This window comes from Macrotis lagotis, chromosome 5 (genome assembly GCF_037893015.1).
Source record: "Macrotis lagotis isolate mMagLag1 chromosome 5, bilby.v1.9.chrom.fasta, whole genome shotgun sequence".
Classification (NCBI taxonomy): domain Eukaryota; kingdom Metazoa; phylum Chordata; class Mammalia; order Peramelemorphia; family Peramelidae; genus Macrotis; species Macrotis lagotis.
The window spans coordinates 180132042-180144673 of record NC_133662.1 but is presented as its reverse complement, the minus strand read 5'-3'; the positions used below and the strand labels follow the sequence as shown (position 1 = coordinate 180144673).

Here is a 12632-nt window from a genome sequence, read left to right as displayed (position 1 = left end):
TTACGTCAATAAGACTAGAAAAATAGCTTAGAGCCACTGTGGAAGGCTTGAACAACAAGGCTTAGTAGGATTGTAATGACTAGAGTCCTAGAACTTAATATATTAGCCTGAAGACCTGGATTTAAATTTCTATCTTTCTATTTCTTTTACCATGTGAAATGGAAGAGGCAAAGAGTAGGAGGGAGAAAGAGGAAAATATAGTAGTCTGAATATGACCTGGATTCAAATTCTATCTCCTCCATTTTCTAGTTTAGCTTAGTAACTTTCATGGAGTAATAGAACTCAGATTGAAGAGATCTTAGAAGTCATGGAATCATAGATTTTAAAGTTGCAACCTTAGAAGTCACCTAGTTCACCTCCTTCAATTTGCAACTAGAAGGTATCTAAGGAATATTGAAACACAGACTTCAATTCTGATATCCTGTCCATTATGACATACTGTCTCTGAAAAAAATCAAGGATATAAGTGAATGTTAGTTAGTTAGCCTCAGCAAAAAAAGAAAGATGCCTCATCTTCTGAGGAAAGAATAAGTGAAAGAAAATGATGTTTCCAGGTATGAAAGAGGGATGCACATCATCTTAATAACGTAGGAAGCATGGTCAAGCTACCTCTACCTTGCCTTTTGACAGTCTGATAATGGTAATACGTGTAAAATTGAGTTAAAGACATTTCTACATTACTTTAACTGTGAAAAAAGAACTAGAAACAAGGTGAGGGGAACATGAGAAAGAAAGGAAAAACTTAAAAGAAGTTTTTAAAAAGTAAGCATAGTATGCATTGTTCTACTTTCAGTATCCATAGCTTTTTTTTTTTTTTTGATGAGGATGGCATTTTTCTTAACACATGTCTCTGGATTTGTCCTTGATCACTGAATCATTATAGCTGATTATGTCACAACGTTGCTATTAGTGTGTATAATGTTCACCTAGTTTTGCTTACTTCATTCAACATCAGTTCGCACAGGTCTTGCTTGCCATGTTTTTCTGAAGTCAGGCTGCTCATGTCTAACTATAGTATTGCATAAATGTATCATAATTTGTTCAACTTTTCCGAATTGATGAACATCCCCTCAATTTGCAATTCTTACAATTTGTAGCTTATAATTACACCACAAGAAGAACTGCTATAAATACTTGTGTACATGGATTCTTTCCCCCTTTTTATGATCTCTTTGGTATAGAGACCTAGTATATAGACGTAATAATGGGATTGCTGGATCAAAGGATATGCAGTTTTATTAGTTCCAAATTACTCTCCAGAATGGTTAGATCAGTTCACAAATCCACCAACAGTGCCAGTGTATCAGTTTTCTCTCATCCTTTCCAACATTGATCGTTTTCCTTTGTTGTCATTTTAGCCAATCTGATAGGTGTGAAGTGGTAGCTTAGAGTTGTTTTAATTTATATTTCTCTAATGAATAATTATTTGGGTAATTTTTTTCATATAACTATAGATAGTTTTAATTTCTTCATCTGAAAACTTCCTGTTCATATCGCTTAACCATTTGTCAATTGGTGAATGACTTATATTCTTAAAAAATTTGACTCCATTCATTATATATTTTAGAAATGTTTTATATTAGAAACACTAGCTGCAAAAATCGTTTCCCATCTTTCTGCATTCCTTCTAATCTTGGTTGCATTGGTCTTATTTGTGAGGGAAAAAAACCCTTTTTAATTTAATGTAATTGAAATTACTTAATTTTCAATTTATTATGTGCTCTTTCTGTTCTTTGGTCATAAACTTCTCCCCATGCCCATAGATCTAACAGATGATTCCATGTTTTCCTTATTGGTTTATGGTATCATCTTTTATTTCTGAATCCTGTACTCATTTTGACCCTATCTTGGTAAAGAGTGTGAGATGCTGTTCTATGCCAATTTTTGGCATATCATTTTTATAGTTTCCCCAACAGTTTTTGTCAAATAGTGAGTTCTTTATCAAACAGTGGATTATCATTGTAATTTACTGTTTCTTTTGTACCTAATCTATCCCACTAATCTGCCACTCTATTTCTTAGCCAGTACCAGATGTTTTGATGACTGCCACTTTATAATAGAGTTTTAGATATGGAATGACTAGGCTACCTTCCTTTGCGTTTTTTTTATTATTTCCCTTGATATTCTTGACCTTTTGTTCCTCCAGTTGAAATTGTTACTATTTTTCCTAGCTCTATAAAATAAATTTTTTAGTATTTTGATTGGTTTGACACGGAATAAGTAATTTAATTTAGGTAGAATTGTCATTTTTATTATATTACCTTTCCCTAACCCTGAGCAACTGACATTTTCCCAATTATTTATTTAGGTCTAACTTGGTGTGAAGTGTTTTATAATTGTAATTAAATAGTTTCTGTGTTTGTCCTGGGGGGTATATTCCTAAGTATTTTGTGTTGTCTAGTTACTTTAAATGTAATTTCTCTTTCTATCTCTTGTTGCTGGACTTTGTTGGCCATATATAGAAATGCTGATGATTTATGTGAATTTATTTTATGTTCTGAAATTCACTAAAGTTGTAAATTGGTTCAAGTAATTTTTAGTTGATTTTCAAGGGAGTTCTAAGTATACCATCATATCTGCAAAGTGTGAGAGTTTTGTTTCCTCATAACATATTCTAATTCCTTCCATTTTTTCTTTTCTTATTGCTAAAGCTAGCATTTTAATACACTATTGAATAAGAGGTGATAATGGACATCCCTGTTTTATCCCTTATCATTTTGTAAATACCCCTAGTTTGTCCCTATTATGTATAATGTTTATTGATGATTTAGGTAGATATTACTTATCATTTTAAGGAAAATCCATTATATATATATATATGTATATATATACATATAAATGTGTGTGTGTGTGTGTTTATAAAAGGAATGGAGTATTTTTGTCAAAGGCTTTTTCAACATCTATTAAGAAAATCATAGTTTCTCTTAATTTTGTTATTGATATGGTCAATTATATTGATTGTTTCCCTTATATTGAACTGCTTCTGCATACCTGCATGCCATAATATAAATATTTCATCATCCTTTAGCTCCTTTCAGTTGCTCCAAGATTCTACTTATCTTTAGGTTTTTAACTAGGAATGCTTGAAAGCCCTCTAATATATTAAAGTTTCATTTTTTTCCTTTTTAGGATTATTCTTAGTTTTTCTGTTGGATGCCATATCACATGTTCCTTACTTTTTTCCCCCTCTTTTAAAACAAATAAAACAGAACAAAACCACCCCAGACTCTACAATTGGTTTTCTTTACTCCCTCTGTGATTCTTGAAGTCAGCAATATTCTAGGATACCTATCTATTTTTGCCCCTGTTATAATATAAATATTTCATCATTCTTCAGCGCCTTTCAGTTGCTCCAAGATTCTACTTATCTCTAGGTTTTTAACCAGGGATGCTTGAAAGTCCTCTAGGATATTAAAATTTCATTTTTTCCCTTTTAGGATTATTCTTAGTTTTGCTGAAAATGATTCTGCCTCATAAACCATTTTCTTTTGTCTTTTTAAAACATTATATTAAACTATGTCCTTTAAGTAGTAAGAATACAGTGTTGTGTTATTGCAACATTTTATTGTAGGGAGCAGAGGCACTTACATGTACTCATATAAGTCAATTCAAAATACAACAGGCATAGAGTTTTCCTAAGGGAGTGAACTTAGAGGATAAGATAAGACCTCATTTAGATAATGCTTTAACTGAACTTTGAGGAAACTAGGAATTCTAAGAAGCTCAGCTGAGGAGTATTATGTTCCAGGCAGGAGGAGAGAGCACATGCTAAAGCATGGGCAAAGAAGAGGGGATGTCATGTAGAATAGCAGCCAATAGGACATTTTAGTTAGATCAAAGAAGGCATGAGGAGAAATGATGCACAAAAAGCCTGGAAAAGTAGGCTGCTGTCAGTCTTCAAAGGTCTTTAAATGTATAATGGACAGGTTTATATTTTATGTTGGGGAAAAAGTGGAAACCACTTGAGTTTTTTTAAAAACAGATGGTAGGATATGATCAAGTGAGGGTTTTATGAATATCAGTGGCAACTATGAGGCTAGAAAGGAGCTAACAACATAAGGGCCTAATTAGGAGGCTGTTTCAAAGATTAATGGGGGGAAGTCTGAATTTTTGGTGGTTATGTGGGTAGGAAAAAGGGAAAAGATGTAAAAGCTGTTTTGGATATAGAATTGATAAGATTTGGCAACTAACTCCATGAGATGAGTCAAAGGGAGGAGTTGAGAATGTTTTTAGGGTTAAGACAGAAATAATAGTGTTAGGAAGAACCACAGATTTGGGGGGGAAAGGGAATAAATTCTGATTTGAACCTACTCAGTTTGAGATCCCAGTTTGAGTTTCAAGATGTGCAATGGTGATGTTGAATTGGAAATCATTAATAATAAGATGTGGACATATGTATCTGAGAGTCTTTTTATAAAGACATGATAATTAAATCTATGGCAGTTGATGAATTCATTGAGTAAGAGGATAGAGAGAAGAAGGCCCAGTTCAGTCCTTTGGGATATACAAGTTATGGCAGGCTATGGATGATTACCCAGCAAAGGAGAAAAAAGGGAGTTACAAGATATGAAGAATTATCAAGAGAAAATAGTGACTCACAAACCCATAGAGAAAAGAATGTCTAGAAAGAAAGGGGTCAGCAATGTCAAATACTACAGAAGAGAGGACGAGAAGAATGAAAATTGAGAATAGGTCATTAGTTTTGACTGTTAAGATAGCATTGGACATTGTAGAAATAGTAGTTTCAGCTGAGTGATGATGTCAGAAGACAGATTGAAAGGGTTTGAAATTGAGTTTGGAATATAGAGGTATTTACTGCTCTTTTGAGGTCAGAGAGCAAACCTGAGGGAAATTTGGGTGATACTTTACTACTTAGTCAAGAAACAGGCTATGTACCAGATTTCAATGATAAAAGGATTCAACAAAAAAAGGCAATTGGCTTACTATTAATTATAACCCAATAACTATGAAGATATCCTGTAGCTCCACTTAAAATTTGTAGTCATTCCAGTGAGCTCATATTTTCTGAATTTGAACATATAAATAAATGTGTTTATTAATGATCACATATAATTACAGTTGACATCAAGCTAAATTAAAATAATTTTTATTTTTGACAAATTAAAAAACGGTTATTTCTTTAAGGCAATGGGGTTAAGTGATTTGCCCAAGGCCACACATCTAGGCACTTATTAAGTGTCTGAGGCTGGATTTGAACTCAGATACTCCTGACTCTAGAGTTGGTGTTTTATCCACTGTGCCACCTAGCTGCCCCCAATATTTGACAATTTAAAATTATTTTTAAATTACTAAAATATTATTGTCAGAGTAAACATAATCTCCCCTCTCTCCAAAAAAAAAAAAATAAAAAAACCTCATGAGAAGTAAAGTGAACGAAAGAGAAAAAAACTGTGCTTCAGTCTGTGTTCAGATACCACCAGCTCTGTCTCTGGGGTGAATCACATTCTTTATCATAAATCCATGAGAGAAGTTCCTTTCATATTTTCCCATAATTGCTGTTGCTGATTGTAATTCCCTCTATCCATTCCTCCCCACTACCATCTTTTATATTTTCCCTCTCCTTTCACTCTGTCCCTCTTCAAAAATGTGCTGTGGGGCAGCCGAGTTTCTCAGTGGACAGAGCACCAACCTTGGGGCCAAGGTACCCTAAGCCTACATCCTCCCTCAGAGACCCAGCAACCACCCAGCCACTGGGTACCAGACAAGCCACCTAATTTACTACCTCACAAAAATTAAAAAAGAAAATGTTTATATCTCATTGTCCTCTCCCATGATCTGTTATCCTCTCCTCTATCATCTACATACCCTGTCCCCTTCTCCCATTCCCTTTCTCTCCTTTTTCCTCTAGATTTTTCTACCCTATTAAGTACGTATGTTGTATCCTTTCTGAGTCATATCCAATGAGAATGTAGGCTCCCTCATTCTTCCTCACCTTCTCCCCCCACATACCATTTCAAAAGCTATCTTGACTCTTTTACATAAACTATCTTAACCTATTCTACTTCTCCTTTTTCTTTTTTCCCCAATGCATTTCCATTTCACCTATTGACTCCATTTTTACACTATATTATACCTTCAAATTAAGCTCTCTCCAGTGCTTTGTCTACATAAATTCCTTCTAACTGCTCTAATAAATGAAAAGGTTCATATGAACATTATCAGCATCATCTTCCCATGCAGGAATACACACAGTTATACATCATTAGAGCCCTCATAATCTGGTCTTCTTGTCCACCCTCTCTCTCTCTCTCTCTCTGCTTCACCTGAGTCCTGTACATGAAGATCAAACTTTCTGTTCAGTTCTGGTCATTTCTAGAGGAACATTTAAAATTCCTCTGTTTCATTCTTTTCCCCTGGAAGAGGATGTTTAGTTTTGCTGGGTAGTTGATTTTTGGGTGCATTCCAAGCTCTTTTGCCTTCTGGAATATTATATTCCAAGCCCTTCAATTTCATCCTGTGTGATCCTTACCATAGTTCCACAATATTTGAATTGTTTCCTTCTGGCTGCTTGTATTATTTTCTCTTTGACTTGGGAGTTCTGGAACTTGGCTATAATATTCCTGGAGGTTTTTATATTTGTATTTCTTTCTGGAGGAGATAAGTGGATTCTCTGAATTTCTATTTTGCTCTTTGCTTCTAGGATATCAGGGCAGTTTTGCTGTGGGAATTCTTTAAAAATGATGGCAAGGCTCTTTTCCTGATCATGACTTTCAGGTTGCCCAACAATTTTTAAATTGTCTCTTCTGGATCTGTTTTTTCCAGATCAGTTTTTTTTCAATGAGATATTTCACATTTTCTTCTAGTTTTTCATTCTTCTGGTATTGAATTGTTGTGTCTTGATTCCTTACAAAGTCATCAGTTTTGTTTAGCTCCATTCAACATTTGAAGGAGTTTTTTTCTTCAGAGAGTTTTCTCATCTCCTTTTCCATCTGGCCAATTCTGCTTTTTAAGGCATTCTTCTCTTCATTAAGTTTTTGAACTGCTCTTTCCATTAGACCTAAACTGTTTTTTAACATGTTTTCTTCAGCATGTTTTTGGATCTCCTTGACTAAGCAGCTAACTTTGTTTTCATGTTTTTCCTGCATCTCTCTCATTTCTTTTCCAAATTTTTCCTCTGCCTCTCTTACTTGATTTTCAAAATCTTTTTGAGCTCTGCCATAGTTTAGCCCAACTCCTATTTTTCTTGGATGCTTTGATTATAGAAGCTTGGATTTTTCTCATCTTCTGAGTGTGTGTTTTGATCCTCCATGGGACCAAAGTAATTGTCTATGATCAGGCTCCTTTTTTTCCTGTTTACTCATTTCCCAAGCCTGTGCCCTGGCTTTGGCTTCCTGAGCTTTTGAGTATTATTGGAATACCCCTACAAAGACCTGAGTTCCTTCAAGGTCTTATGGGAGACCCTGACTGCTCTCCTGGCCTTGTGCTCTGGTTTGTGGATGACTTGCAAGCACACCCCTCTGTTCTGGAGCCGTGAGGAGGGTCCTTGCTCTATGGGAATGCTGGGCCCCAGACTGAGACCAGGGTTTGAATACAGGCTGATGGCTGTATTCAACCATATGGAACAGAACTTTCAGATGATCTTCCAGATTGCCTTGGGTTGGAGAATTGTCTCACTGGATCTTTCTGTGGGTTATGCCTATAGAAAATTTAGTTAGAGTCATAATTTTAAGGTTTTTGAAATATTTTGGAAGAGAGCTCCTGGGAAAGCTGTTCTCCTGCCATCATTGTGGCTATGCCCCAACAATTTTTAAATGTATAGTCAAGTACTCCGTATTTGTATTCATTTAAACAGTGAAATAGATTTTTATTTACTTTATATAACATTATCTGGCATGTTTTGATTTGAGATTTTTCTATTTTATTTCATTATATATCTTGCTGTCTTAGCCAGCAGAGGATTTTGCCATCTAATCTACCATCTAATGTAAAGATTAGCCTGGTGGAATTTTGTCACGTTATTCTCTTGTTGATTATCTTTACTTTTTGGTGGCTTTTCTGAAGGTTTGTATGGAAAATAAATATGTTAAAACTTGATGTGATTCTCATGTTATTTAGTTTTAATCTTCTCTTTTTAAATGTATGATTATTTTACCAATGAGATTAACAGAGCTGAAAGCCTGGAAATAAATGTTAAGGTTACCTTTTAATTCAGAGTAAAATTCTGTCTGGTTATGGAATAAGACTGTAGACTCTTTTGTGTGGATTTGCTAACATATTTGTCCCTTATGAAGCCAATAGAATGAGGAGAGCAAGCATAGATAAAAAGTTACATAAGATTTTATTTTAGTAGCAAGACTGTTTTGTGACCATGTTCTGCAGGCAGACTAGAGGTGACAGTATTATTTACTTTTGTTGCTTGGGGTCCAAAGAGAATAAATTGCTATTGATTTTTGAGACATTACAGTGAAGTGTCTGAATGCCTACAGAATAGCCAGGTGGCTGGACAACCAGTGATTGTATAGAAGTTGCCTTTTAAAATGAAAATTCATTTTCTTGTTATTGTCATCAAGAATTTTTCCTGATAATTGTGACTGGTAAAAAGAAAATGTAGTTGTGGGGGTAGTTAGAATTATAAATGTATTCTATCTCTCCAAAAGAGTAGAAACCAATACTGCAAAAACTATTTGAAATTGATAGGTATTGTGTATATAGTTGTACATATGTTTCAAATATAAAAGTGACTTTTAATGTCATATAAGTGTCTTTTCCACTTCACCAAGGACTGATATTTTTCTAAGATTTGGCAGGTTATAGACTGGAAATTAGATTTATTTAATTGTAAATAATAATATGTACCTATTATGAAAAGTTCATTTTCTTGTTACCAATTTCTCAATTAGTTATTCACATTTGACCTTTAAATATATGCTTTCATAAATTTGGAGAAAATTGGCAAAACCTATTGATTAGTTCAGTGTATTTTTCAATTAAACATATTCTCTTTCATATTTCTTTTTAAATCTTAATGGTTTTTCTTCAACGACATTGAAAAATAATTTGAACATTCTTTTATTTTTCAAATTTGAGTTCCAAATTCTCTCCCATCCTATCCCTTGATGAGAAGACAAGCAATTTGACGTAAAGATTATAAAAGTGCAGTCATGCCAAATATATTTCCATGAAAGTCATTCTGTGAAAGAAAAGATAGAACACAACCCTCCTCCAAAATAAAGTAAGAGAATAAGTATCTTTGATCTTCCTGGAGTTTCTACCATTTTTTTTTGTAGATATGGACTGCACCTGCCATCATATAAAGTTGAATATAATGAAGTTATTCATAAAAGATCATCACACATGCTGTTGTCATTATGTATAATGTTCTCCTGGTAAGACTCATTTCCTTTTGTATCAGTTCATGTAAGTCTTCCTAGGCTTTTTTTTTTTTCTGAGAGCCTCCTGGTTCAGAATTTCTTAAAGAATGACAGCATTCCATCACATTTTCCCTCTACTATAAAATCTCTTTTAAGCCTCTTCTACGTTAGATAATTTATCCAATTCTACTTCTCTCTTCCCCTTCTCTTCTGGCATTCATCTTTCTCAACATTAATTTTATTTTTTTAGATAACCATTCCATAATATTCAACTCAGACCTCTACTTTCTATGTAGAATTCTAAAAGAAAAATATTAATTAGTTTCCGACCAGAAGGGCTAAAAATGTATTTAAAAAAAACAAATGAAAGTTAAGGAAAAATGGGAAAGAGAAATGAATGTTGCAAGAAAATCACTCACTGCTCTAATAATGAGTTTAACCTATTTCTCTTTCCTGTTTACCTTTTTCTAATTCTTTCGCATCTTGCCTTTGAAAGTCTGATTTTTTATTCAGTTGTTTTTTTTTTAATTGGGAATTCTTGTAAATCCTCTATTTCATTGGCTATCCTTTTTGCCCCTGAAGGATTATACTCTGTTTTACTGAGTATATGATTCTTGTCTAAATTTCTTGCTTCTTTACCCTCCAGAATATCCTACTCCAAGCCCTGTACTACTTTGATACAGAAGCTGATAAATCACGTTTTATCCTGCTCATGGCTCCATGATATTTGGATTATTTCTTTATGACTACTTATAGTTTTTCCCCTCAATTGTGAAGGTCTGAAGTTTGGCTGTGATATTTCCAGTAGTTTTCCTTTTGGAATTTCCTTTAGAAGGTGATCAGTGGAATCTTTCAACTTCTCTTTTATCTTCTTATTCTCCAATATCAGAGCAGTTTTCTTAGATAATTTCTCAGGAGATGATGTCCAGGCTCTTTTTTGATTATGACTTTCAGGTACTACAGTAATGTTAAAATTGTTTCTCCTGAATCTGTTTTCCAGATCACTATGTTTTTCATATTGTCGCTCTTTTTCATTCTTTTGATTTTGCTTGATTGTTTCTTGATAAAATCATTAGCTTCTACTTGCCCAATTCTAAATTTTAAGAAATTATTTTCTTCAGTGGGTTGTTGTATCCCCTTTTCCCATTTGGCCAATTCTGCTTCTTAAGGCATTCTCTTCTTTGGATTTTTAATGCCTCTTTTACCATTTGGCCTATTCTATTTTAAGGGGTAATTTTTTTGTGTGTGTCTACTTTAACAAACTTTTAAGTGTTTTTTTCATGATGTTCTTGAAACACTCTCATTTCTCTTTCCCATTTTTCCTTAACTCTCACAAATCCATGTGGCACTGTGTGTTAACTAGATTCATTACAAGAGAAATGAACATGCATGTGGAATCTTAAGCCAGGGAAAGATTTCACAATCTAAACAGAAACTTGCATATTTATGAAATTGTGACAAAAAGATTAGGAAAAACAGAAATCTCCACCTAAATGGGAGTGGCAGGGGAGAAGAAATTATGAATATTTCTTTTCCCTTGCCAACTGCTGGACTATGATGATATTATGTTCTGCTTATCTACAAAGGTTACAGCAACACAAGGAGTTTCCTAATCTAGTGATTGGCACCTGTTTTTTCTCCCAAGCATACAAAAGGAGACTATTTAGGAGACAAATAACAAACTATATCTACTGGAGGATGAGGTTTTCATCCTTGACATATTCAGGATCTCCTACATAATCTGAGTCAAATGTTTCTGGAAAATATGTCAACCCAAAAAGACAAGTTCAGGGGACCCTTGTAACAGTGCATATGCAAGGGGCAGCTAGGTGGGGCAGTGGATAGAGTACTGGCCCTGGAGTCAGGAGTACCTGAGTTCAAATCTGGCCTCAAACACTTAATAATTACCTAGCTGTGTGGCCTTGGGCAAGCCACTTAACCCCATTGCCTTGCAAAAAAACCCCTAAAAAACCCAGTGTATATACATATACAGACATAGATGCAATGCATTTATAAGTAGAATAATTTACATGAAATTTAGATTATAAAGATATTTCTCAAGTATCTACTATGTGGCTAGGTTCTGAGACTATACATTGAAACAAAATGTCCTCTGCCCTGATAAAGCATATATTCAAATGGAATAATAAGTAATTTTATTTACTACTTAATAAGCACTTTGTACTCATTATCACATCTAACTAAGCTTTCTACTGAGGGGATGGGTAAGAATCATGGATTAAATTAATCTTATTTTTTATGTAAGATATTGCCTCTTATATATACACATATGTATAGGTACATATGGTTATATGTTTGTATGCATGCATGTATGAAGCTTTTCTTGACCAAAGTTCTGTGTAACATGCAATTTTTCATATCTATGAAAAGAATGAAAGTTCTCTATTAGAATAGAATTTATCTCCTGAGAATTAAAATAGATGTTATCTCTTGAGAATTTAAAACATTTAACAAGAAAGCTATTCAAATAGATTTTCAAATATTTTACAGGGAAACTACTGTCACTACTTTTTCCTAGAGTCCAGAATATCTACCTCTCTAAAGAAAACAATAAAAAAATACAGATTTTTCATATTATACTAGAGAAATTTTCAAATGCATTGGAACTATTTTACTATATTAGTAACAATAATTTGCCTAGGAAATCAAGCCACCCAGAAGTAAACAATAGTCACTAATAATTAATAGACAATTAAAATTTACAAAGTCCATTACATACAAGGTCTTATTTAATCCTTATTTCACAGAAAAAAAAGGGTTCAACTGTAGATTAACTGATTTACGCAAAAACACACAGCAAGAGATTGGAAAATCATAGTCACGTGCAGGGCTTCCAGATTTTGAGTCAAATCAATCAATCAATTAAGTATCTTAAATCATCAAGTATGGGTCAGGTCCCATACTAAGTGCTGGAGATGCAGAGAGAAAATAGTATCTTTTCTATTATGTTAAAAAAACAAAAACCAAGAAAGTACAAAAATTCATAGCACACACAAATGAGGATGAGGATGATGATGATGATGATGATTTTGATGATTTTTATTCTCAAGACCTCGACATCAGGGAGGTGATGTCATGACAAATGGATGAATTGGATTTGAGTGATGAAGATGTTATGCTAAGTCACCAGTCTCACTTTCTCCTCTAGAGTCATGAGTCAAGTGGCCAGATAGGGATCAGAACAACTGGAGATGGCCCTGGATGTGAGGCAATCAGGGTTAAGTGCAATCAGGCTTGCCCAAAGTTATACAGTTAGTAAATACCAAGTGTTGAGACTGG

The 12632-nt window shown here is 34.0% G+C and overlaps 1 protein-coding gene across 4 annotated transcripts in view; it reads left to right on the top strand.

Moving 5' to 3' along the window:
• PRKN (parkin RBR E3 ubiquitin protein ligase) overlaps positions 1–12632 on the top strand; it is a 2033074-nt gene that overhangs the window by 44184 nt on the left and 1976258 nt on the right. The gene's annotated exons all lie outside the window — the stretch shown is intronic.